The sequence below is a fragment of the Podarcis cretensis genome (genome assembly GCF_951804945.1).
Source record: "Podarcis cretensis genome assembly, chromosome: 4".
In the NCBI taxonomy this organism is placed as follows: domain Eukaryota; kingdom Metazoa; phylum Chordata; class Lepidosauria; order Squamata; family Lacertidae; genus Podarcis; species Podarcis cretensis.
In genome coordinates, this window is record NC_137173.1 from 7,398,686 (window position 1) to 7,424,318 (window position 25,633).

General features: G+C 46.6%; 1 protein-coding gene across 3 annotated transcripts in view; it reads right to left on the reverse strand.

Annotated features, from left to right (window-relative positions):
* Window positions 1-21,277, reverse strand: part of RELT (RELT TNF receptor) — an 88,985-nt gene extending 67,708 nt beyond the window's left edge. Inside the window, exon 1 of one of the 3 annotated variants that reach the window (XM_079973938.1) lies at window positions 21,019-21,277. The gene's annotated coding sequence lies outside the window, so the exon portion shown is untranslated. Of the gene's footprint in view, window positions 1-5,503; window positions 6,039-21,018 lie in introns of those variants that run through there. The other 2 variants (XM_079973940.1, XM_079973939.1) reach the window with 2 other exon arrangements.
* Window positions 21,278-25,633: the final 4,356 nt, after the last annotated feature.

Consider the following 25,633-nt stretch of genomic DNA (forward strand, 5'->3'; position numbering starts at 1 on the left):
TCCAACTCTATGATTCTATGATTCTACAGGGTGGCAATTTCAAAAGTCCATATAAGGCCTTGCGCGCCATTGTTCTGGGTTCCTCCTCCTTTCCTGCGGGTGAGGGGAGCACCCTGTTGCAACAGATCAATAAAGATCAGGCTTACTAGCTGCTTTGCTTCTCAATATTCTCTGGTTGGCCTCTGTTATTCTTTCCTACCAATAGGGAACCTATGTAAGGACTCTATATGGGCTGTTTGATACCCCATAAGGGAAAAGGGCAATTTTTATTTACAACAACAGAGAAGAGGTCCTCAAACAAAGGAACTACCCCAGTTTTCTCCAAGCTGGCACCTTCCCAGATGTTTCGAAACTACAACTTCCGCCAACCTCAGCCAGCCCAGCCGTGCACACTTCACGATACTCCTGATAGATCAAGGTTTGTGTTGGTCTATGGCAAGCGGGGTGTGTGTGGGGAGAAATATCCAGGTTATTTCCCTTCCCCGCAACCTGTCTTTTCAAAGTGGGATTGCTTTTGTTGCGAATGTGAGAAGAAAACAGAGGACAGACATCGCACAAACAAGCAGCTGGCCAATGGTGGAGGGCAGACAAAGGAAAAGGGAATTTTCCTGAACTTTGAAGGAGAGAGCGACTCTGAAACAAAAACAGCAGGATATGAGGATGTGATGAAGAGGAAGAAAGATCAACAGCAGGTGTTAAAATAGCCACTTTTGGCGGACAGAGAGCTCCTCTTTAAAGTTGGGGAAAAGCATGTGGGGGATGGAGGAGATAAGAACTGTAAACATGGGTCAAACTGTGAGCTGCAGGATCACTAACGATTTCAGGGGGGAAGTAAGAAAATTAGTTGCATGCAGTCACAGTTCCTGGGTAGAATCCGCACCCAAATCTGGACAGCTGGTCCTTTGGGCAAGATGTAAAAACCTCAGACGTTTTCGGCAGCACATAAACTGTTTGCCCATCAAAACGGACAGAATAACAGAAGCACAGAAAGCGAGAAGGAACTCCAAGGCTCATTTAGTCAAGACTCCTGAAATGCAGACTCACAACTCAAGAATCCAGCTTCCGTTTAAAATCTCCCACAAAGGGGAGTTCATTGTCGGCAAGGGTCCGTATAGTTCAAGCTCTGGTTTTCCCAGTAGTGATGTATGGAAGAGAAAGCTGGACCATAAAGAAGGCTGATCGCCAAAGAATGGATGCTTTTGAATTATGGTGCTGGAGGAGACTCTTGAGAGTCCCATGGACTGCAAGAAGATCAAACCTCTCCATTCTGAAGGAAATCAGCCCTGAGTGCTCACTGGAAGGACAGATCCTGAAGCTGAGGCTCCAAAACTTTGGCCACCTCATGAGAAGAGAAGACTCCCTGGAAAAGACCCTGATGTTGGGAAAGATGGAGGGCACAAGGAGAAGGGGACGGCAGAGGACGAGATGGTTGGACAGTGTTCTCGAAGCTACCAGCATCAGTTTGACCAAACTGCAGGAGGCAGTGGAAGACAGGAGTGCCTGGCGTGCTCTGGTCCAGGGGGTCACGAAGAGTCGGACACGACTAAACAACAACAACAAAACCCAAAATACGTCCAGATGTTCCAAATGTACAATGGGCAACACAGCAACAGTAGAATCATAGCACTGTAGAGTTTGACATGACCCAATCTAATTCAGGAATCCCAGCTAAAGAATTCTGGAGAGAGAGGCTCACCTGACCTCTGCTTAAAAAGCACCAAGGAAGGAGGGTCTACCGCCTTTCGAGGTGGCGATGGTTTGGACCACAATCCTGCCACTGGCATGAGGGAGGGGGTGTGGTTTGGCGTCCTACTTTAGCAGTCCACCTGAGGCATTTTTTTGCAGCCTCTGCAGCTTCCAGACAAAACCCAAGTTCCCACTGAAGCAAAGTTTACTGGGTGGCAGCTGCAGAGAGAGAGAGAGAGAGAGAGAGAGATGGGATGGAAATTTACTTGGGCCGCCACAACATCTCGTGGCATCAGTGTGGCTCCCTGCCAAAGAGCTCTCTCTCTCTCTCTCTCACGCGCTATTTATTGTTTTCACTGACACAGATTTCTTTTGTTTGCAGGGAGGGAGCCCTGGGTTCCTCTCCTCTGAAATATCTTTGTTGCAACAACAGAGAGGCAGCCACGGCCAACCGAGGGGGTCTGGGTGGCGAAGACGTGAGCCCCAGCATCATCGGCTGGAAGAGCATTGAAGTAGGTCAGGCCCCACATTTTATGCAAGGGGAGGGGGGGACCCAGAAAGGCTGAAGGCTGGCACAGAGACTGGCAATTAGGAGCTCCTATCTGGACTTCCTGTTATAGATCGCCTGCTTAAAGCTTCCCTCCTCTTCGCCACCTGTGGATTCAAACATTGCACCCGTGGGAACTAATTATCAAGGGTCTCTAAACATGGCTGCAGCTGCGTGGGAGGCATTCAGAGGGGAAAAGAAAGCAAGAGTCCGGCTGGACCAGACTAAAGGATCGTATAGACAGGGATGATCATATGTGCCTCTCTCTATGGAGGGATAGTAAGGTAAAGGGACCCCCTGACCATTAGGTCCAGTCGAGGCCAACTCTGGGGTTGCGGCGCTCATCTCGCTTTACTGGCCAAGGGAGCCGGCGTACAGCTTCTGGGTCATGTGGCCAGCATGACTAAGCTGCTTCTGGCGAACCAGAGCAGCGTACAGAAACGCCGTTTACCTTCCTGCCAGAGCGGTACCTATTTATCTACTTGCACTTTGACGTGCTTTCGAACTGCTAGGTTGGCAGGAGCAGGGACCGAGCAATGGGAGCTCACCCCGTTGCGGGGATTTGAACCGCTGACCTTCTGATCGGCAAGTCCAAGTCCTAGGCCACCTGCGTCCCTCTATGGAGGGATGGTCTGCTCCAGTTCCTGTTTAGAGATCTGGGGAAGGAGATGCAGGTTCGGGAGAGGGCAACCAAACAGCAAATCTCCTATGAAGAAAGCTTGCAGCGCCTGGGACATTTTAGTTTGGAGAATAAGCGTAGAAATGTCCCAAATTGTGCATGGTATTTTTAAAAAACTGATGGAGAAAAGTTTTCTCTGTCACTCCTGACTTGCGACCACCCGAGGAAGCTGAATGTTGGAAGGTTCAGGACAGATACAAGGAAGGACTTTTATCACGTGGCGCGTAGTTAAACTGTGGAACTCCCTTCCACAGTAGGCAGTGAGGGTCAACAACAGCAGAAGGTTCTCAGACATGGATTGGTTCTGTTATGTACTGGGCCAGCAGGGGGATACTGTAGATAGTTTTCACTCAGGTCCACATATGCAGATAAGGGATTGAAGGTGACGATCAGTGATTGGATAGTTACAGAAAGTGGTTACAGTTGCGTTGTAGTGGAGCTCTATATAAGCAGGCTGGCTGAACCCTTCAGTTCAGTTCTGTTCCAGCTTACAAATAAAGAGCTGTTTTGGAGAAATCGCTGCATCGTCTGCTATGTCCACCCACTATCTAACAGGTTCAATCCCAATCCAGTAAACAACAACAACAACAAAAACAAAAACCAGTTTTGGCGTTCTTATTGCAAATATGCTTCCCAACCCCGAATCCCCAGCGTCTTCAAAGAATGCTTGCAGTTTTTCTTTTAATAAGATCATATGATACCTCGATTAACAAAAGTGATCTAATTTCTGTTGCAAAACCTTTTTGGCTCCTGCTCTGTTGAAAAATGAAAGGATGCTACTGCAGTTACAGAGATTTGAGGAGGGAGTGCTTCCTATGCTGGAAAACTAAAGGTTTTACATTTTCTTTTTTGCTCATAAAGCACAGGGGGTGGGGGAGAGAGAGAGACTGATGGTGGATCAGCTTGCTGATACACATTTGCTTGTGCAAAGAAAACTGCAATGCAGGGTGAATCACAGTGCGAGTCAAAGATGCTTTGTGCCACCTAGTCTTCACCCAGAGAAGGATTTCAAACCTCTTGCGAGGTAGCTGGAGAAGGAACTTAAAAAGTTGTGGCCGCATACAGCACACTGTTAGAATGGGAGACGAAAGATGAAGAGGTAAAATCAGTCATGATCAAACGGGCACAAGATATAGGTCATAATATCATGATGGAAGATTGGGAAAGGTTATGGAAAATTGATTTAAAATTTACAGACTGTTCTTTGTTGAAAGAAAATTATATGAAGGTGGTATATGTATAGACACAAGTACAGCTAGGGGAAATGTATAAAACTAGCTCAAATATGTTGGAAGTGTAAGGAAAAGGAGAGGACATTTTACCATATGTGGTGGGATTGTAATGAAATTAAATTTTTTTTGGAAATGATATACAATGAATTGAAGAAAATGTTCCATCTAACGTTTGCTAAGAAACCTGAAGCATTTCTGTTAGGGATTGTGGGGAAAGACCTGCCAAGGAAGTTGAAAAATATCTTCATGTATGCGACAAGGGCGGCGAGAGTCTTAATAGCACAAGGATGGAAGAATGAGGAAACTCCGACAAAAGAACTACGGCAAGAGAAACTGATGGACTATGCAGAACTGGCAAAATTGACACACAAATTACGGGACAAGGATAACTGTGACTTTAAAGATGAATGGGAACCTTTTACAAAGTATTTAAAGAAGCAACAAAGTGAACTGGACTCCTTGGCAGGCTTTGAATTTACACTTACCAACTTTTTACTGATAATAACCAGTCAGACATCTTAAGGATTTATACAATTTTGTAACATGCAGAGAATAGCATCTATAGAGAAAACAGAGATTGGAACTGAGGGAAGTCAGGGGGGAGGAGAGGGTGGGTTGTTTTATGGGGGGAAATGGGGGGGGGATTAAGCATGATATGTTTTAAGATAATATATTTTGTTTAAATTCCTAATAAAAAAATATTTTAAAAAAAGTTGTAGTGCAACAGAAAAACAACAACATGAACCTGCAAAGAGAAGCCAGGCAGTTCCCATTTTCGACACTTTAAAAGCACCTTGTCTCAACAGGCCATCAGATTATATTACTTATTATTATTAGGAATACTTTAGGGTGCTTTAAGCAGCCTATGATCAAAACAAACGATAAATCTGCGGGGAGCCTGCCACAGACTCTGCTCACCTGCAATTTCTACTACCTGGCATTCAGAAGCATATTTTCTCTGCCAGCAGAGAACAAATTAGCTATTGTTTCTGGTAGCTCATAAAACTTTGTCCTCAGTCAGTGAGACCTGCAAGAGAACTTGCAGCCGATATCAAAAAACTTTCTGGAGCCTGCTATCACGACTACACAGTCTTCCATCTCCTTGGAAGATTCCTTCCTTTTTATCTGCCTTCGTTCCGCATCTAGACCATATTATTTTATTTCTTAAACTACTTTATTAAAATAGGTACTTCTGAAATACAAAACGATTCTCAGTCTCTCAAGGCACCTGATAGCGTATTAAAAATCACACAAAGACACACAAAATTTAAAGTCGCCAGCAACACACACCGATGCCCAGTGCTATTTTCCTAGGAAAAGAGGTGCCATAAACTCACCTGTAACGCCTTCCTTGCCTACCTGAGAGGTGCCAGAACTGAGTTCTGGCGAGTTCCAGCTGAAAAAAAGCCTTGTCAATACCGACCCCTCACTGCTTCCTTCTGTTTCAAGTTAGAAATCAGACTACCATCCAGTGTCAGAGATCACAGGGAGATTTTTAAAAAGACCTGATGAATGCAACACAGACCACCAATCGACCATGTCCCGATTTGGATATGCAAAATTTGCACAGACACACCCGAGTTTCCCTGCATTGGTTTTGCGCTCCGCTCTGAATATAATCCAGCAATTTCCGCATGGGGCAAGGTGTCTGAGAAAGATCCACACCAACCCTTAAGCAAGTAATTACAGGATTTCTGTCTCTCGCTTTCCACCCCCCAATAGTACGTCTGGAAGCCTGTCTCTCTCATCTGTGACATGACAGCATTTCCAAAAAAGCAGCCTAATGTTAGGTGTACTCCTGGCATCCTGCCCAGGAAGGGAAGATAATAAGGGATAAGGGAAACAGATTCCCATGGAAACTGGGGCTGCCCCCAGTCTTCCCAGTGGGCCATGCTGGGAGTGAAGAACCCTGTTTTGCGCCACGGGCTCTGCTGGAAGACTTTGCGGGATGGGTCTCTTCGGGCCAAGTGTCAAGGCCGTCTCTGGATCAGATGGATTTACGCAAAGAGGCAGCAGTAGATCACCAGGCAGAGGGGATCTCTCAGCCTACTGCATCTGCTAATTAGAGGGTGTTTTTGCTCTAGAGGAAACGAGACGCTTGCTCCCCCCAGACAAACAAAAAAATTGCAGGTGCCAACATACTAAGAAACAGACAAATACATGCACAACATCCCATAATTTGGACCTATTGCAATTTCCACGTCTGAGGCGGATGTATAGCACCATATAATTGGAAGAGTTGAGACTTGCAGAGGGCAAGGAAAGGGTAGGAAAAGAAATGTAAAGTTCACATTTCTTTGAGGTGAAGACAACAAGAACAGATATGGATTTAAGTGCAGAGGAGGAGTGCGGTCTAGTGGTTGGAGCATTGGATCGAGACGCATGTTCAGATCCCCACTCAGCCGCAAAGCTCATTGGGTGTCCTTGCGCCAACCTCTCAGCCTAAGAGCTGTTTAAAGATAAGATGGAAAGGGCTATTTTGACCTCCTTGGAGGAATGGAGGGATATAAATGTAATAAATAATAATAAGGATATATCTACCTTTTTAATTCATCAATTCCTTTTACTGGTCAGGAAGATCAGAGTCCTATATCAATGTAGTTGGGAACAGGGTTCAAATCCTGACTCAGCCATGATGGCTAAAGGAGGGATGCGATAAAGAGATTTATGAAGTTATGAATGGTTTATTTCCCACACACTACCATAAATAACACTCTTTGTGTTTAAAGTTTCGGAAATATCAGATAGAAATGTTCTCAACATACATTAGAGTAGGCATCCCTAACCTTCGGCCCTCCAGATGTTTTGGACTACAGTTCCCATCATCCCGGGCCACTGGTCCTGTTAGCTAGGGATCATGGGAGTTGTAGGACAAAACATCTGGAGGGCTGAGTTTGGGGATGTCTGCATTAGAGGCACCCGATAAAATGGAAAGCATTTTTAACTCAAAACATAAACAGAAGGCCAAGTTCATAACTAAGCATTTATATAATGCAGTTCATTTATTTAAAAAAACTATATATGGCTGTATCATAAAAAATATATTTACAACAAAACCACAAAACCATGCAGTGAAATCATGAAAGGTGTTTTTTTTTTTTTTAAAAAAAGAAAGGAATTAAAACAAACAATTATCTCTCCCTCAAGACAGGTATACAAGAGACAGGAGATTCTGTGCCGTCGGGTAGACCATGAAATATAATTGCAGGCTTACTTAAGTGCAACCAAACATAGCCAAAGCAACTGGTTCATACAATCAATACATGACACTCCCTGCCACAAGGCATAGTGACCACTATTAGCTTAGAGGCTTGAAAAGGAAAGTTGACAAATTCAAAGCAAGGTTACTAGTCCTTATTACCTCCTGCTACCTCCTTGAGGAGGATACGGGTGGTGCTGTGGCTTAAACCACAGAGCCTAGGACTTGCCAATCGGAAGGTCAGCGGTTCGAATCCCCGCGACGGGGTGAGCTCCTGTTGCTCGGTCCCTGCTCCTGCCCACCTAGCAGTTCAAAAGCACGTCCAAGTGCAAGTAGATAAATAGGTACCACTCTGGCGGGAAGGTAAACGGCGTTTCCGTGCGCTGCTCTGGTTCGCCAGAAGCGGCTTAGTCATGCTGGCCACATGACCCGGAAGCTGTACGCTGGCTCCCTCGGCCAGTAAAGCAAGATGCGCGCCGCAAGCCCAGAGTCGGCCACGACTGGACCTAATGGTCAGGGGTCCCTTTACCTCTTTACCTCCTTGAACAGAGGCAGTTGAGCCTCTAAAGACCCATTTCCGGAAAACAGCTGCAGGAGAGCTCTTAAGCTCATGCCCTATTTGGCAGGAGTTGAGTGATTTATACCGGACCATCTACACATTATTTTGCTCCATTAGTTGTTCTGTGATGCTTCTGCAATGTTACCGGAGAGGGGCAGCGAAAGTGAGACACCCTCCAACCTTTGTGTTATGAAAAGTTGCAGGATTTGGGCAGAATGTTACAAGACGTGCAACAACCGGAAACGAGGTGGTGCGCCCGCCCCAGAACGTTCTGCAGGTGCAAAGATTATACTGAAAGCATATAGCCTGTCTAAAATCCATGCCACGTTCAGCACATGGCCCAGAACATGGTTCACTGCACTGCAAGAGCCTCACGTTTCGTCTGCTCTGCAACCCAAGCAGCCCAGAAAAATTTGAGATTCCTGCAGGAAATGCTCTCCTTAGCTCTAAAGACCTCACCGCTTGGTTTATCTGCATTGCAGTAGCTGCGCTGCTACCTCTGAGCCCTTTCCACTGTTTGGATAGCTGTGCCGCTGGCAGTCCCTGCCTTAATCCTGCTACCGATTTCTCCTTGAAAGGTCCGGTTGCGGGCAGTTCAGATTTGCTTTCTCCTGCTTCTCTTCTCCAAAGCTACTCTGGTTTTGCAGAAAAGTCTTTCCCCCAAATCCAGGAGTTTTGAAAGGCACCAACCATCTTGTTGTACCCTAAAACATCTGGAGATGGGGGGGTTGGGGGGGAAGGCTGTTGAAATCTCAGCTGGTTTAGCAAGCATGGCTTTGTTGCTCAGGGCTTTTGCCAGAGGGAGAGAGAGGCGTTTAGAAGGCTCAAGACCAGGGGTCAGCAAACTTTTTCAGCATTGACCCTCAGACATTGTGGGGGGCCGGATTATATTTTTTTTTTGGGGGGGGGCAAATGAACACATTCCTATGCCCCACAAATAACCCAGAGATGCATTTTAAATACAGTGGTACCTCAGGTTACATACGCTTCAGGTTACAGACTCCTCTAACCCAGAAACAGTGCTTCAGGTTAAGAACTTTGCTTCAGGATGAGACCACAAATCATGCTCCGGCGGTGCAGCAGGAGGAGGCCCCATTAGCTAAAGTGGTGCTTCAGGTTAAGAACAGTTTCAGGTTAAGAACAGAGCTCCGGAACGAATTAAGTACTTAACCTGAGGTACCACTGTACAAGCACACATTCTACTCATGTAAAAACACACTCATTCCCGGACCGTCCACTGGCCGGATTTAGAAGGCGACTGGGCCGCATCCGGCCCCCAGGCCTTAGTTTGCCTACCCATGCTTGACAGCTACAGCCCAGTATACCTGAAGGAGCGTCTCCACCCCCATCATTCTGCCCAGACACTGAGGTCCAGCTCCGAGGGCCTTCTGGCAGTTCCCTCCCCGCGAGAAGTGAGGTTACAGGGAACCAGGCAGAGGGCCTTCTCGGTGGTGGCGCCTGCCCTGTGGAACGCCCTCCCATCAAATGTCAAGGAAATAAACAACTCTCTGACTTTTAGAAGACATCTGAAGGAAGGATGTGTGGATCCAGAATTGGCCTCCCCAGTCACTTACGGACTCACTGTTAGGATCCTGTTCATGGAAGACAATCTTACTCGGCTAGGAGTGATGGCGAAAGAAGATGATAGATTTGGGGTCTACGGCCAATTTCATGGACGTGGACTTCATGGAACGCCCTTGGGAAGATGCCTCGAATGTCCATTCTCCCCCCCCCGTTGGTCCAACACTTCCACCGTCATGCTCCCCAAAACCAGGCACCCATCTGGCAGGTGGAGATGCATAGTGTCATGCGTCAACTGATCGCTAGGTATCCTTGAAGCAGCAGAGAATGCAAATACTTTGGAAATTAAGAATATCTTTAATAAAAGTTATGCAAAACAGATGAAAGAGGTTCTGAGAAGAAAGGGGTTCTGAGGCTGCCCGACTGACCCCAGAAGGGGCAAAACTCCACCTGTAGTGTGACCACCTGGGTGTTTGGCTGAAAAGCAGGAAAAAAGGAGAATGGTCGAGCATCACCTGTAGGACGGCCCCCAGTTCCCAAATCCTGTCTTATAAGTGTAAGCCTTTTTTTCAAGAAATGTATGCGCAGCATGAACCCACATGCTCGACATATAGAAGAAGAAGAAGAGGAGTTTGGATTTGATATCCCGCCTTTCACTCCCCTTCAGGAGTCTCAAAGCGGCTCACATTCTCCTTTCCCTTCCTCCCCCACAACAAACACTCTGTGAGGTGAGTGGGGCTGAGAGACTTCAGAGAAGTGTGACTGGCCCAAGGTCACCCAGCAGCTGCATGTGGAGGAGCGGAGACGCGAACCCGGTTCCCCAGATTACGAGACTACCGCTCTTAACCACTACACCACACTGTAGGGGGTTCTTCCCACCCCATGCAAATCTTTCCTTCCCAGGATCTCAAGGTACTGCACATCGTTCTCCTCCTCCCCATTCCATCCCTTTTTTTAAGCGAATTTCCCTCATTCCGAATAGGATTCCTCGCAAGAACAGGGAAAAGTTGACATCTATGGTAGGCTGGGCTAAGATATGGCAACTGGCCTGACACTGAGGTCCAGCTCCGAGGGCCTTCTGGCGGTTCCCTTGCTGCAAGAAACCAAGTTACAGGGAACCAGGCAGAGGGCCTTCTTGGTGGTGGCACCCGCCCTGTGGAACGCCCTCCCATAAGATGTCAAAGAGAAAAATAACTACCAAACTTTTAGAAGACATCTGAAGGCAGCCCTGTTTAGGGAAGCTTTTAATGTTTAATAGGTTATTGTATTTTAGTGTTTTGTTGGAAGCCGTCCAGAGTGGCTAGGGAAACCCAGCCAGATGGGCGGGGTATTAATAATAAAAAATTATTATTATTATTATTATTATTATTATTATTATTATTAATCAGCAGCAGCTTCATGGCTGCCTGAGGATTCAAACCCTGCTACCCCAGGTCCTAAGTCAGACACTCTAACCATTGCTCAACACTGTTGTTGGTGTAAATTGTTTTTGTTTTGTTTTTTGTGTTTACCTTTAGGTAAACCGCTTTGTGGGGTTTGTTCACTTTTGCAATCAAGCAGCGTATAAATTGTACGAAACAAATAAAATAAACATTCCGTGCGGCGCTATTAAATTCGTTCCCGCTCGACGTGGCGATTGTGACCCAGCAACTTGGATGGTTTTGAAAGTGGCACAGCAGCGGGTTGGGCTAGAGGACCTTTCACCACTCAGTAAGACCTGTTTGATAATGTGCTTCGCACCGGGAAGCTGGAAGGGATTTTAACGCACCAGTTCATCACATTGCCCGGAGCAAATATTTCAGCAGGAATCCTGTCCTGGTTCCCTCCCCTCTACTCTTAACACAGTGCAAAGGCTTAATAAGGCCTCAGTTCCAGGCATGAGATGTGGAGGAAATGCAGAGGAGAGATTTAAATGAGGAGGAAAGTCAGGGAGGAAGAAGAAGGTGCTAGCTGCTCCTTCAAGGAGAGGGTGTTGGCTGCTTTGAAGAAACTGCTTCCTGTTTCTCAAGCAGGGTGTGGACTTTCTCTAGCATTAAGGGAACCCCTCCAGGGCAACTTTTGCCAATCTGGAACTCTCCAGATGTTCTGGGTCCCCCATCAGCCCCTTTGGGCAAGCTTCCGGCGAAAGATCAAGGAAAGCCCTTCTTCACGCAGCGCAAACTGCGGAACTCCCTGCCACTTGAAGGCAGCGACAGCCATCAAGCTAAGACGGCTTTCAAAGAGGATTGGAGGACCAGAAGCATTTTTACTTGGTATTATAGGTCAGGACATTAATAGGCAAGATGTTAAATTGTTTTTATATGCAACAGCTGCGGCAAGAGTATTGTTAGCCCAGAAATGGAAACAAGAAGAAATTCCAACGAAAGAAGAATGGCAGATGAAATTAATGGACTACGCAGAATTGGAAAAAATGACAGGAAGGATTCGAAACCTGCGGGACCAGAGATTTACAGAAGATTGGAAGAAGTATACGAATTATTTAAAGAGCAACTGTAATGAACAAATGACGCTAGTAGGACTACAAGAAGTTTTGTAAGGAGAAATATACAAAGTGTTACAAAGGAGAAAAAGATAGAGATATTGGTTATGAGTTTGAAATGTAATAGGGAAAATAAGAAACACATACTAAGAGATTGGATTGGAAATTTTTCAGACAGGACTGATGGAAGTCAAAAAAATTGAATAAGATGTAGAAGTATGTTTAATTACTGTTGAAAATGATAGGCTAAAAAAGTAATGAAAATTTATATATATATATATATATATATATATATATATAAAGAATTCAGAGAGGATTGGAGGAATTTGTGGAGGAGAAGGCTATTGAGGGCTACCACCCACAACGGGTCTGCTCTGCTTCCACAGTTGTGAGGCAGCAACGCTTCGAACTCCCAGTTCCTGGGAACCACAGGAGACGAGAGATGTGGCTTTTGAGTTTCCCAGTCATCTGGTTGGCCACTATGAGAACAGGAGACTGGAGATGGGCCATTGGTCTTCTTAAGTTCTTACGAATCCAAGCAGATAGCTCAGCTGGTTAAAGTGTGGTGCTGATAAAATGCCAAGGTTGCAGGTTCAAATCCCGTATGGGAGAGCTGCGGATTCCTGCTTTGCGGGTGGTTGATGACCCTCAAGGTCCCTTCCAGCTGTATGGTTCTATGAATCTGCATTAAGGCGGCCTGCAGCCCACATTGCATGGTTTGCAAAGTCTGTGTGGTTTTAAGCACACACACACACACACAAACACAGGAGCAGAGTTTCCATGGCTTCAGTGCACGATCTGTATTGTTAAGAGGAGCGGACCACAGTTTTTCTCCAAGGATTTCAGCAACAGGATTCCGGATAGAGAGACTTCTGCAAAGCCTGTAATTTATGAGCTTGCAGGGCTGAGCATTCCTTCCAAAACCACTTCACAGAAGCTTCCCCCACCAACATCCCTTTTGGCAAGCAAACACACACACACACACACACACACACACACACACACACACACACTGACTCAACTGACACACTCCAGACTACAAGACTGAAAGAAGAGCAAATTGAACAGTGTTACCCCAGATTGCTAGAATTGTAGAGCTGTAAGGACATCTTCTAGGCCACGCAATAGACCTGATCTAACTGTGCAATTGGAGGCAGTGAGAGATTTGACTTTCTTGGGCTCCATGATCTCTGCAGATGGTGACAGCAGTCACGAAATTAAAAGACGCCTGCTTCTTGGGAGAAAAGCAATGACAAACCTAGACAGCATCTTCAAAAGCAGAGACATCACCTTGCCGACAAAGGTCCGTATAGTTAAAGCTATGATTTTCCCAGTAGTGATGTATGGAATTGAGAGCTGGACCACAAATAAGGCTGATTGCCGAAGAATGGATGCTTTTGAATTCTGGTGCTGGAAGAGACTCTTGAGAGTCCCATGGACTGCAAGAAGATCAAACCTCTCCATTCTGAAGGAAATCAGCCCTGAGTGCTCACTGGAAGGACAGATCCTGAAGCTGAGGCTCCAAGAATTTGGCCACCTCATGAGAAGAGAAGACTCCCTGGAAAAGACCTTAATGCTGGGAAAGATGGAGGACACAAGGAGAAGGGGACGACAGAGGACGAGATGGTTGGACAGTGTTCTTGAAGCTACCAGCATGAGTTTGACCAAACTGCAGGAGGCAGTGGAAGACAGGAGTGCCTGGCGTGCTCTGGTCCAGGGGGTCACGAAGAGTCGGACACGACTAAATGACTAAACAACAACAACAGCAATTGTACAATGCAAACCACGCCCAGCTGAAAACTAAGACACACTAAGTATTCGCCTGCAAAATTCTGGGGAACAGCAGTAGCCAGGGTGCTGACATTTTTAATCAGAGAAGCCTACTTGGTCAACCTCCGCTGCTACCATGGCAACCTGAATCTCCCCAGCTGCCCTCCTTCCCCAAGTGATCACCGTAATCAGCGAACACATCATAAATCTGACATCTCCAAGCTGCAGATTTGGTTACATGAAGTCACTGAGTCAGCTCAGAGTGAGGGCAGCAAAGCCCCTCGCTCTGAATAGGCGTTTGAGGAGGCAGCTGAACTGTGGACAGCTCCGTCCCCAACCGCTCATTTGTCCCCCTTCGCCAGAAATGGTCAAAATTGCTTTTTACGCGAGTGAGAAATATTAGTGACCCTACCCTGCCTCATTCAATCTCCCTCCCCCCATTTAAAAACCGGCTGGGGTCTACCATACTGAATAAAGCCCCCCCAAAGCTGTTAAGAACATCCAGGTTTTAAAAACCTCTCTTGCAAAAAACTTGACTGCCTCTTTGCCTCGCTGTGTTTTGAGACTGTAGCAAAAACAAGCTGGAACAGTAAATCAAATACGTAAAAAAAAAAAATCCAGGACAAAAAGAAAGAAGGCGTTCATGTTCACCTGGAATCAGGTGCAACGTGACTTTTCATCTCCCCTCCAATAAGTCTCTGTTCACACACAGCTGCAACATTTTATGCACAGCGACTGCGTTTATGTACACACTGCTAGGGAGCCAGAACAAACCTGGTTGGAGCATAATTGTCTGTCGCTCGCTCTCAGGGTCCCGTTTCCATGGCTTCGTGCCAATCGAACAGACCGTATGGAAACTTACAGCCAAGATGGCCACACGTTGTTTTTAATTGGGGGACGGGATATCTTCTAGCTAGCCCATGGGCAAAGCCTGTCCCACCGGATCTCCCCATTTGATAGAAAGCAGTTTTCTTTCTGAAATCACACTCATTTCCCTTCCATATGATTCGTTCTATTTGTTGCTTACTCAAACGCAAATTAGGATGGTGTTTTGTTTTTTTAAAGCATGCAATACCAAACGTGAAATACCTCGGAGGACAGAAGGGCCTTATTCACTGAAAGGTCTCATCCTGCAATGCACACAAAAAAGGAAGCCCATCCAAAATCCGATGCACCTGAAACTTGCAGAAGGCAGGATCAAACTGGCGAACCTGCTTTGTGCTGGATCTCCCCTCCCAACCTGGCAGGGAACTTGGAAAGGCGCCACTGACATGTCAGAGTCGGCTCACTGCGACGGGGGAGTATAATTGTGGCCTACTGGGCCAAAAAAATAAAAAAAACCATTCATCATTTAAGAGAGGCAGTATGGTGCAGTGGTTAGAGTGTTGGACTAGGACCTGGGGGACCAGGGTTCAAATTTCCACTTCACCATGAAGCTCATTGGGGGACCTTGAGCCAGTCACTGCCTCTTAGCCTAGCCTACTTTACAGGGTTGTTGTGGAGATAATAATAATGATAATAATAATAATAATAATAATAATAATAATAATAATAATAATAATTATTTATTTATATCCCGTCCTCCCCAGCCGAAGCCAGGCTCAGAGCGGCTAACAACAATAAAAGTAACATAGCAGCCAGTTTTTCCTCCTTGGGGGAGAAGTGCAATAAATAAATGAAATGAAATGAAATTTGAATAAAAAGAATGAATCAAATACATTTAACCCCAAGGAAGCAGGCGATGAAAACTGCCTCATCATCACCACTGCCTCAATTGTTTGGGTATAATCTTAAAACTACTCATCAGTTTCTAGACGCAATTATTCCCTGTTTATCACCAAACAGAGAGGAAAATCACAGTAGTCGAATGTGATTCATTCATCCCATGCCAGTGGAAAAGGTTTCAGGGCGTTTCATGATAGTCATAGAATTGTAGCGTTGGAAGTGGACCCCTGATGATCATCTAGTCCAACCCCCAGCTATGGGGCTTGAACCTGAAACCTTGGCGTTATCAACACAGCGCTCTAACCAACAGAGCTATCCTTCACAGAGCTCTCTGTGCCAGGCTGCATGCCCCAGCCACCCAAGGCTCAGTGCCGTCGTGGCACCGGAATATTTAGGGGATATTCTGATTTAGGGACATTCAGACACAACCCCACAAATGGAAGCTTGGCTTCTGGCAAAGACCGTCTGCCGGGAACATGCCTGTTTGAGAGCAAAGCACCAAGACAATATCTTAGCTGTGTAACATGAAGCGGCATTAAGTCTCACGGCGGGCATTTTTCATTGATGCGCCTAAAAATAATGCCAGCCATATTTAACATTAGGGCGTGAGTATATACATAGATAACCTCATTATTCTGCACATACTCAGCCCCTTGTTCCAAATTTGTGAGCAGTCGCTACAGGCAGCTATTAATAAGCTTCCTAAGGCTTCGGCCAAATCGTCTACAGACGCTTTTAATTTCCAAAAGGGACTGTCTTGTACAGCCCATTGGCTTCTCAGGCAGAAGGAAATTCTAGGTTTAGACCCCTGTTCGGTGAATTGGGATCACATACAAATTATCCGAAATATCTGCATTAAGCTTAACGTTTCTTCCTAAATAAGGTAAATCAAGGTGGTCTACAATTTGCCTTCGCAACAACCTTGTGAGGCAGGTTAGGCTTAAAACGGGCATAGGCTAACTCGGCCCTCCAGATGTTTTGGGACTACAACTCCCATCATCCCTAGCTAACAGGCCCAGTGGTCAGGGATGATGGGAATTGTAGTCTCAAAAAACTTCTAGAGGGCCAAGTTTGCCCATGCCTGGGCTAAAAGAAAAACTGTGCCGAGTTTGTCCAGTCTGCTTCATGGCCGAGTACCCAGCCTTGAGACCTTGGGCAAGAGCTAAAACTATTTGCATAATTGGTTGATTAGAAGAGAATAATGGTTAATAAATCATAGACAGGAATCAAAGTGAATGTCGAACTGTCTAAAAAGGGAGCATTTGTCACCATTTTAAACCATGGACTGGTGTTACAGGAATGAGATGCGGACTCCTGATGGTCTTAGTAATCTAACTCTACTTAAATATGTACCATGCTGGGGTTTTTTTTTTTTTTTTTGTATTTCTATTGTTTCTGTTGTATTGATTTATTCAATTTACTTCAATAAAGTAGGAGGGGGGAATATGTGGACTCATATACCCTTTTCCCCACTTTTTTCTTTCTTTTACAGCAACCCAATAAACTATGGGGTTTTTTTTTTTGCACACTATCCAAAGCAGGATCATAAACAAGGACCTTGTCTAGTTTTACGAGTCAAAGCCAAATAGGATTTCGCTGGCATGGAAGTTTTTGTTTTTATGACACCGATATCCTGCCATTCCTTGTAAAGGAGCTCAGGGTGGCAAACAATCAAGAATCTTTAAAACACAACCAGTATGGATCCAGACTGGGGAAGACCCCTGCTTTAAAAGGCTTGCTGAAAGAAGGTGGTTTTCAGCTGGGGCCAAAAATATAAGAGAGATGGTCCCTGTTTAATATTCATGGGGAGGGGAGTTCCGAAGGCTAGTTGCCACAATACTAAAGGCCTGATTACTGCAGAATGGACCTCCTGATAAAATGGTATCTGCTGGAGGCCCTGACCTAGAAGGATAGAATTGTAGAATTGGAAGGGATCCCACGGGTTCAACCCCCTGCGATGCAGGAATCTCAGCTAAGGCATCCATGACAGTTGGCCATTCAACCTCTGCTTAAAAACCTCCAAGGAAGGAAGGAGGGTCCACAACTGCTTGTGGACATCTGTTCCACTGTCCAACAGCTCTTAATGTCAGAAAGTTCTGATGTTTAGTCAGATTATCCTTTCTAGTAACTTGAAGCCGTGGGTTCGAATCTTACCCACCGGAGCAGGAGAAAACAAGCTTGCTCCCTCCAGTGGCGTAGCGTGGGTTGTCAGCACCCGGGGCAAGGCAAGTAATTTGTGTCCCCTAACCCATGGATTTGTGCCCCCTAACCCTAACCCCCAGATGTTGCGCCCGGTGCGGCCGGCCCCCCCTGCACCCCCCACGCTACGCCACTGGCTCCCTCTTTGATGCGGTAGCCCTTAAGATGTTTGAAGATGTAGCGCAGTGATCAGTGTGGTGTAGAGGTTAAGAGCAGGGGACTCGTAATCTGGTGAACCGAGTTCGCGTCTCCGCTCCTCCACATGCAGCTGCTGGGTGACCTTGGGCCAGTCACACTTCTCTGAAGTCTCTCAGCCCCACTCACCTCACAGAGTGTTTGTTGTGAAGGGAAAGGAGACTGTTAGCCACTTTGAGACTCCTTCGGGTAGTGATAAAGCGGGATATCAAATCCAAACTCTTCTTCAGCTGTGTATATAAGGGGTGAGAGTTTTGTTCGCCAGTACCAGCACCCCGAACTTAGCTGGGTATGTACTTAGCTCAGATGCAACAGCACACTATGGTTTGCAAGAAACCAGAAAGCAGCTGCTTAAGAGGAAACACAGGAGCGAGGAGGAGGAAGAGATGGGAGCACAAGTCCTATGCTCAGCCATGAAACACCAAACCATATCCTGGTAAATTCAAAGTGTTGGTGCTGACAGCCTCAAAGGCACAGTAGACCTGAAGGAGTGTCTCCACCCCCATCGTTCTGCCCGGACTGTGGGGTCCAGCGGCGAGCGCCTTCTGGTTCCCTCCCTGCGAGAAGCCAAGTTACAGGGAACCAGGCAGAGGGCCTTCTCAGTGGTGGCACCCACCCTGTGGAACACCCTCCCACCAGATGTCAAAGAGAGCAACAACTACCAGACCTTTAGAAGACATCTGAAGGCAGCCCTGTTTAGGGAAGCTTTTAATGTTTGATGTATTACCGTATTTTAATATTTTGTTGGAAGCCACCCAGAGTGGCTGGGGAAGCCCAGCCAGATAGGCAGGGTATAAATAATAAATTTATTATTATTATTATTATTATTATTATTATTATGGCATTAAATGTGAACTGAACTGCTACCTGTTCTGGAGTGACCTGCACACTTTTGTTGGAATGCACACGGACCGCGCAATCCTAAGCCCCCTTACTCAAAAGGATGAGGCAGTGGGGGGTAGTGGTTAGAGCGTTACGCCAGGACCTGGGAGACAGGGGCTCCATCCCCACTTGGCCCTGAAGCTCACAGAGGGTGACCTTGGGGGCCAGCCTCTCAGCCCATCCTACCTCACAGGGCTGTTGTGGGGTTTAAATGAGAAGGGGGGGGGAACCATGTATGCCACCTCGAGCTGCTTGGAGAAAGAGCTGGGATATAAATGCAGCAAATGCGTAACTAAAACCAAAAAGCAGAAATCATTGGGAGCGGCTTGCATAGGGATTGCAATTCCCCACAAGGCCCTTCTCATGCATTGAGTCACACAAAGGGAAAAACCTATCTAAAGGGGACTATGTGCTTAGGCTCCCCACCAGATCCTAGATCCCTGCGAAGGGGGATCCTGGACTGATCTGCTGTCAAGAAGGTGCTGTTAAAGGGCCTGCGAGACAGAGCTGTTAGGCCTTTGGCCAAGGCACAGCCTGACCGCCTCCTTTGGTAATTTTCCTTCTCCTCCTGCGATGAGGCTACATTTTAATATTTTAATGTTTCAATATTTTAATGTTGTATTTTAATTTTGTTTTTAAGTTGTATTCATTCAGCTTGTTTTTATTATTGCTTGTTAGCCGACCTGAGCCCGGTATTGGCTGGGGAGAGCGGGGTATAAATTATTCTTCTTCTTCTTCTTCTTCTTCTTCTTATTATTATTATTATTATTATTACTCTAGCCCAATGGTTGCCATGAATTTTATTTTGAACTAATTTTAAAATGAATTGATTTTAGAACGCTGTGTTAGCCGCTCGGAGCCCAGCTTTGGCTGGGGAGGGCGGGATAGAAATAAAATTTTATTATTATTTATATTATTAAAAAGAAGGAGCCTTAGGCAGCTCTCTCCACCCACCGGGTGCCCAGCTGTGCCCTCACTGAAGTTGCTCTTTCTGTGCAACTGTTAGAGCGGTCCAGGTGTGTCCGCGAATCTCCTTCACACTTCTTGACTTCATCACAGTGAAGTCTGCGTTAACTCCAGCCTCTACCAACCTAGGGGGCTGATGGGAGATGTGGTCCAGACCATCAGAAGGGCGCCAGCTTGGCAACAGGTGGGCAGAGGGGTCGCCATGCCCAAAGGCTACCCGGAAACGGCGAGTTTCGGGGGAGTAAGATGTGGCAACACGGACTGGTGTCTCGGATAGGACATCCATGGCTCCTTAAGTCACCACGACGAGGCAAAACCTCCATGTACAGGGGGAGTATATCCCAGAGGACCCTGGTGTCCAGGAGAAATGGGGAGGGTGGGTGAGCCTTGCCTTCACACCCCCAACCCACCTCTCGCTTGCAAAAGCATCCCAGAAACATCCCAGACCTGTTTAGGGAAGCTTTTAATGTTTGATATATTACAATATTTTAATATTTTTTTGGAAGCTGCCCAGAGTGGCTGGGGAAGCCCAGCCAGATGGCTAGGGTATACATAATAAATTTATTATTATTATTATTATTATTATTATTATTATTGAAGCACCTGGCTGGTTCCTCTCCAGGACAGAATCCTGTGCTGGACTAACCTTGGCCGGATCCAACCTGCCCCTCCTAAAATCCCATTTACCTGAAAGTAAACCTCGCTAAATATCCCGAGGAGATGGGGACAGCTGGGGCGGAACTGAAAGGCTGTAGCAAGGACCAGCAAGGGCACTACAGCAAAGTCTAAACAATGAATTAATATTTTTTTAAAGCAACATTTCAAGCGCAGAAAAGCGTTGCAGATGTGTTGCTCACGAACAAAGGTCTATGGGCAAGTAACACCGGGGAACGGGGAGCGCGAGCACCAACACAGAAACTGAAGACGAGCAAGTCAGATCAGTGGCTCATCCACCTCAGTGCTGCCCACACGGGCTGGCAGCACTTCTGGAGCACGTTTAACAGCCCTACCGGGAGATGCCGCGGATCGGACCCGCCACCACCGGGCTCCGGCCTAAGCGTTTTGTACGCTGCCCATCTGACGCTGACCGCCGGCACCGTCCCTCCGCAGCGGCGGACAATGCCAGCCTGAGCTGCGCAGCATTCGAACTCGGAACCTTGGACAAGGCAAGGGCAGGCGCTCTGCCCGCTGAAGCACCGCAGCCCCCGGTTCCAAGCAGCGACCCGGGGCGCAAACGGGGGGCAAGGGGCGCCTTCTCCCAGCTGAAGAGGGGCGAGACCCCGCAGCCCCCTAAAATAAAGGGGGCCACCACCCCCAATGTCCTGCCTTCCAGCCCGCAGGAATCCAGCAATGGCAGGTGGGGAGAAGCGGCTCCTTACCTGGGGAGGAAAGGCCGGTCCGTCTGGAAGAAGCGGCTGCCAAGCGCTAAGAGGGAAACCGGAGAAAGGGAGCCAAGCGCGGCGCTGTCAGCCTCTACCGCCGCCGCCTCTTCTTTATGAATGAATGACCGGCTCAGTCAGGAGCGGGGAAAGTGAGCAGGTCGAGGCGGGGGCCACGCCCCTCTCGCGGAGCCGTCACAATAGACGGGGCCCGCCCACCTCCTACGTCACAAAGGGAGGGCGGCCTCCGCTGGGCCGGACCACGCCCACACCTCCCCGAGCCTCCTATTGGCTCCGCGGCGCCGCCTCGTGGCGAAGGGTTGAGGGTGCAGCGTTCAGGGGTTTTTGTTGTGCTGGAAGCATGGGCTGCGCCGGCTTACTCGGGAGTAAGCGTGTGCAAGAACCAGCGCATCTGATTTTTGTTTGGCCCAGCTTTTTCTTGGAGATGTTCCACTTTATTATTGTGGTTGTTGTAGTGCTATGGGCTATTATTAAAATGAGGCTGCATTTTAAATTGTGTTTTTAACCTGTATTTTAAATTGTTGGCTTTTCCCCTCTCCTATTATGTTTTTATTGTAATTTTACTGGTGTTACCTGCCTTGAGCCCAGCTCTGGCCAGGGAGGGTGGGGTATAAATAAATTATTATTATTATTATTATTATTATTATTACTACTACTTTTTTCTGGGAGTACGCAGGGGTGCGCATACCCCTAAACATTTTTGGAATCTAAGTTTGGCCTCAGTGAGGGGCAGTATTTCAATATGAGTAGGAAAATGATAGTACCCCTAAACATTTTTTTAAAGGGGGAAAAAAGAGCACTGACTACTACTACATTTAAATACCCACTTCATTTTTTTTATAAGATATTTACTGAAATTTTCCAGAATAATACATTATAAAACAACAAAAAAGAAACTACAAAAATACAAAAAAAGAAAAAATATAAAAACAACTAAAAAACACATAAAATTTCCCTTTACCTATTTTCTTTTAACTTATTTTCCGGACCTCCTCGTACCTCCCTTTCTTATATTCCAATTCAAATTATAAATTCAGCAAATCCTCACCATTAGTTTTTACTTAATTCAAAACCTTATTTTCCATATCTCTTAAAGCATTACAGCTGGAAACCACTTAATTTCTGCCCAACATCAACATTCATAAATACCCACTTCATTTTATCGTCACAACACCCTTGCGAGGTAGGTGAGGCTGAGAGACTGGCCCAAAGTCACCCAGGGAGCTTTGTGGCTGAGTGCAGATTTGAACCCTTCATTCATTCAGGCCAGCCATGTATGTAATCATGTTTTCAGGGCAATTCTTCCTCCAGGGCGGGCGGAAGAATCACTAGGAGGTTGCCATCTCTTCAACACACCCTTGCTCCTGAGCAGTCTCCCGCAGTTCGCTTTACTGACATCTAGGAAATGATTCATGATTTAGCTGTATCCTGGGGGGAACTACACACGAGGAGTTCTGTAAAGTGAGCTGTGATTGCAGGCGTGGAAACAGGTCAGGATGTATTTTGTTTACGGTCAGTTGGCAACCCTAAGGGCAGGGTTGCATATTAAGAGCCGGGCAGAAGAGGGTGTTGGCTACAGCGGAAACCTCTTACACAGGGGCAAGTTAGCAAAAGATGCAACTGCTAAAATTCTCACTTCCATACCGTTCTTAAATGTCTTAACCAGCTTTCATCTGGTTCGTCTTCCTTCCCCCAAGATTCTTGGGACAACATGTACGGAGTGTTTTTTTTTTCTGCCTTACAACAGGCCTGTTGGGTCGATTCTGCCACCTTTGGGGTTATTCAAAGCCAGTTCATGGCATCTAAGAAGAATGCAAAATCCACCATTGTTTCAAAGAGCCAGTGTGGTGTTGTGGTTAAGAGCGGTAGACTCGTAATCCGGTGAACCGGGTTCGCGTCTCCGCTCCTCCACATGCAGCTGCTGGGTGACCTTGGGCCAGTCACACTTCTCTGAAGTCTCTCAGCCCCACTCACCACACAGAGGGTTTGTTGTGGGGGAGGAAGGGAAAGGAGAATGTGAGCCGCTTTGAGACTCCTTCGGGTAGTGATAAAGCGGGATATCAAATCCAAACTCTTCTCTTCTTCTTCTTCTTCAAAAGGGCTGGTGATACGATCCTTGTGGACGCCACTTTTATTGTGATACAGTGGTACCTCAGGTTACATACGCTTCAGGTTACATATGCTTCAGGTTACAGACTCCACTAACCCAGAAATAGTGCTTCAGGTTAAGAACTTTGCTTTAGGATGAGAACAGAAACTGTGCTCTGGCGGTGCAGTGGCAGCAGGAGGCCCCATTAGCTAAAGTGGTGCTTTAGGTTAAGAACAGTTTCAGGTTAAGAACGGACCTCCGGAGTGAATTTAGTACTTAACCTGAGGTACCACTGTATATCTATACAGTAGGAACGTGGGTGGTGCTGTGGGTTAAACCACAGAGCCTAGGGCTTGCCGATCAGAAGGTCGGCTGTTCGAATCCCCGCGACGGGGTGAGCTCCCATTGCTCTGTTCCTACTCCTTCCAACCTAGCAGTTCGAAAGCACGTCAAAGTGCAAGTAGATAAATAGGTACCACTCCGGTGGGAAGGAAAACGGCATTTCTGTGCGCTGCTCTGGTTCGCCAGAAGCGGCTTTGTCATGCTGGCCACATGACCCAGAAGCTGTACGCCACCTCCCTCTGCCTATAGAACGAGATGAGCGCCGCAACCCCAGTCATGACTGGACCTAATGGTCAGTGGTCCCTTTACCTTTACCTATACAGTGGTACCTCGGGTTAAGAACTAAATTCGTTCCGGAGGTCCGTTCTTAACCTGAAACTGTTCTTAACCTGAGGTACCACTTCAGCTAATGGGGCCCCTCGCTGCCGCCGCACAATTTCTGTTCTCATCCTGAAGCAAAGTCCTTAACCCAAGGTACTATTTCTGGGTTAGCGGAGTCTGTAACCTGAAGTGTCTATAACCTGAAGCATCTGTAACCCGAGCTACCACTGTATCTGCAAGAAAAGCTGGAAAAGGACTTTGCTCTTTTGCACGTTGAATAAAACTTCTTGGATCCAAGTGTGGGCAAGGTTCCTTGTGAGGCGAGACTTATAGCGGAGTCTTATGATGTTCTCGCAATATTGGTTTACTTTCAAATATACGAGGTGAACAGAGAGGATCAAGTCATCCCCAACTGTGCTAGTCTGTGGAGAAGCATGCCCCATAATCCAATTTCAGGCTCCTTCCTAAAAGCCCTACCAGCTTCTGACTCCTTTAGTTGCTATGTTTCAAACTGCTTCTCTTCGGCCTGTACCAAAGTAGCAGAGGTGTGCACGATAGCTAGCAACCACCAGCCATCAATGCTCAAGCTTCTAGCCACTAGAATAATAGAATCATAGAGTTGGAAGAGACCACAAGGGCCATCGAGTCCAACCCTCTGCCAAGCAGGAAACACCATCAGAGCACTCCTGACATATGGTTGTCAAGCCTCTGCTTAAAGACCTCCAAAGAAGGAGACTCCACCACACTCCTGGGCAGCAAATTCCACTGTCAAACAGCTCTTACTGCCAGGAAGTTCTTCCTAATGTTTAGGTGGAATCTTCTTTCTTTTAGTTTGGATCCATTGCTCCGTGTCCGCTTCTCTGGAGCAGCAGAAAACAGCCTTTCTCCCTCCTCTATGTGACATCCTTTTATATATTTGAACATGGCTATCATATCACCCCTTAACCTCCTCTTCTCCAGGCTAAACATGCCCAGCTCCCTTAGCCGTTCCTCATAAGGCATCATTTCCAGGCCTTTGACCATTTTGGTTGCCCTCCTCTGGACACGTTCCAGTTTGTCAGTGTCCTTCTTGAACTGTGGTGCCCGAAGGAAGCACTAGCACTTGTTATCCTTAGCTTTCAGCTGTGCAAAATCTTAAGAGAGAAAAGGTCTTTTTTTCTCACTTTGCACAGAGACGCTGGGAGTGCCAAAACAGTATCCTAAATGTTGGGCTCGCCTGATGGGTCTTGGGCTCCTAAACAACCCCTTTTCCACAGCTGGCAAACATGATTTACCACCCAGCTATTAACTAACCTCTGTTCTACACAACAAAAAAACATGGTGTGTTTTTTTTTTAAAAAAAGAGCAACATGTAAACAAACAGCAAAACAAAGAGGTGGCAGCACAAACACGTCCTAAACCTCAGAGGTTAAAGACAAAACAAAAATATATTGAATGGGAGTTGGGAGACGAGAAGGAGGTTCAAAGCCTTCATTATCGTACCCTCAAGGACATTCTCTTGTTGCAGCCACGAGTCACTTCTGACTCAGCAAACCCGACTTTAAAGAGCGAGGTGTTTTCAATAATAAAACTTTCCCCCTCTTCTTAAGCCCGGGGTTAGGTAAGGCCGGGTACCCACTCCCACTCTGACTGTGTGCAACAGAACGGGTGCAAGGAACACAGCTCCCATTTCCCTGGTTTTTGACCCCCATCAATTTGTGCATTTAAAAAAACCGACAACCCAGGGCTGCCTTTGAAGGTGACCCAGAAACTACAATGGGGCAGCTAGACAGTAGAACCAAAGGCCTTTAACATCAGCAGTAACATCTAGACCATGGGAGCGCTTCAGACCTATTCTTGAGT